This window comes from Mus pahari, chromosome 7 (assembly GCF_900095145.1).
Source record: "Mus pahari chromosome 7, PAHARI_EIJ_v1.1, whole genome shotgun sequence".
Lineage (NCBI taxonomy): Eukaryota > Metazoa > Chordata > Mammalia > Rodentia > Muridae > Mus > Mus pahari.
Genome location: NC_034596.1, coordinates 96,661,030 through 96,663,356, shown reverse-complemented (window position 1 = coordinate 96,663,356; position 2,327 = coordinate 96,661,030).

Genomic DNA, 2,327 nt, shown 5'->3' with positions numbered 1-2,327 from the left:
TTTTTTTTTTTTTTTTTTTTTTTTTTTTTTTTTTTTTAGCAATAGGAGCAGTTGCTCTGAAGGGAGACTACAGTAAATTTAGATGTAGGGGCTCCAGGCTTGAATGACAGAAGGAAGGTGGGGACCCCATGGATGTTTGTTACCATAAAGCATTCTTACAGGGTACATTGGATCTGCCTACACAGGCTGTTTAGTTTTCTTGTTGATTCAGGTCTCACTTACACGAACCCAGGTCTGCTTCTGAGTCTTTTGCTGAGCATAGCGCTCTGTCAGAGAGCTTCTGCTTCCTGTTTTGAGTTTGTATTTCCTCAGGAGTGATCTGCCTCTTAAACAAATGCTTGCTCTAGAAGAAAGAAGAAGAAAGAGGAACTTGGCACTCCCGTTAACTATTTTTATTTTTGAGCTAACGCTATCATGTGTGTGTTTGACTGAACACCACAAGTCAGTCTTACTGCTGTGCATTTCAGAGGCAACTGGGGAAGTTGGGGTTCTACTATAACAATGGAAAGCAAAAGGGGATCTCACTCTTCCAGCTCATTAAAGGGCTGCAAACGGATGTACAGCAAGAGATCATATTGGCAGTAGTTCTTTGGTTTACTAAAAATCTAAATTTGAAAAAGAAGTTCAATTTTGGAGAAGGAAGCATAAGAAAAGGGATCCTGCTGATCACAGGACCTCTTTCGACAAGTCAGGGTGTGTCAGCCCAGCCTCTCAGCCTCCTTCTCCTACCCTGAGATGTCTTGGCTGTGAACCAGCTGCTCACTGGGCCTCAGGTAGCCTTCAAGGCCTCAATTCATGGGTTGGAAAAAAAAAAAAATCAAGGTCCTGGGCTATTCATGGACAAAGGTATTCCAGCTGTAAAATTATAACAGCCAAAAGCCAGAAACGGAGTTTCGGACTGGGAATGTTGGTAGAGCCTTTCTCGCCTGCACACTTATCTAAGTGTGGAGGTACAGGGCCTGAGAGATAGAGCAGGGTGATCAGAAACTCAAGGTCACTTCTTTTTGGCTATTTAGCGAATATCAGGCCACTTTAGGCTCCCTCAGAACAGTCCAGGGCCAGAGGGTTAGTTATTCTAGAAAAGTCGCCAGCCGTTGAATCTAGAGGGCTCTTTAGGTCAGTTCCTCATTTGACATTCAGCCAGCATTCGCTAAGCACTCATGGTGTTCTGCAGAACTGAATGAAAGCACAACCCAGGAATGTCACTGCGGACTAAGCAGTGCTTCTGAGCCAGACATAGTTTCGGGAAGCAGAAAAAAAAAATCTGTCCAGGAAAACAGCAGAGCAATCCTGCCTTCCTCATCCAGAGCCGGGAGAAAGTGCTCTCAAAGATGATCCTCTAGGGAGGAAGGAGACTGTCTTTCAACAGTTTCAGCTTAAGCTCCAGTGGAAGCACTTGCCCATTTGAACATGCTGATCGGAGGGAGGTGACTTGTAAAAGCTGAAGTGGATCGGACCACGTGAGTTAGGACTAGAACAAATGCTGGCATGTCCCCCCTCCCCCACCGTGTGCCACACTGTTCTAGGCTTCATCCAATAGGCACGAGAACATTTAATCCTCGCAACAGAGGGAGAAGGAGGTATCATCATTAGCCCCATTTCTCAGCCAGGGAAGCTGAGGCACCGGAATATGATTAACACTTTCATGGCAGCCAACAACAAGCAGTAGACCTGGCCTTAACCTCCTATTCCTGAAAGATTGTGCAGCCTAACTAACTTCCCTATGCAGGTCTGGTGTATGATCCAGAGTGATCGTTTTCTGTGGCTGTTTGGGTGCCAAACACATAAAAAGATGCAAGCAAGAAGACCTGAGTTCGAGCCCCAGCACCCGTGTGAAAGGCTAGGTTTGATGAGGTGTGTTCAGAGCCCCAGCTTTGAGGAGGTGGAAAGCGATGGCTATCTGTTGGCCAGCCAACGTCACTCCAGATTAAGTGAAAGACTCTGTCTTAAACAAGTAAGATGGTGAAGCCGGGCAGTGGTGGCGCACGTCTTTGATCTCAGTACTTGGGACACAGTGACAGACAGATCTCTGTGAGTTTGGTCAGCCTGGTCTACAGAGCGAGTTCCAGGCCAGCCAGAGCAACACAGAGAAACCCTGTCTTGGAAAAACAAAACAAAACAAAACAAAACAAAGCAATAAATAAGATGGAAAACAATTAAGGAAGATACCCATTGCCAGCCTCTGGTCTCCACATGCAAGAACACATTTGTGCACATGTACTAGAGTACAACATGCATATACATGAACATGTAAACAGATAGATTCATGCTCACATAAAAGAAGAAAAGCAAAGAAATAATCGGTCTTCATGATGTGGGGAAGGAAC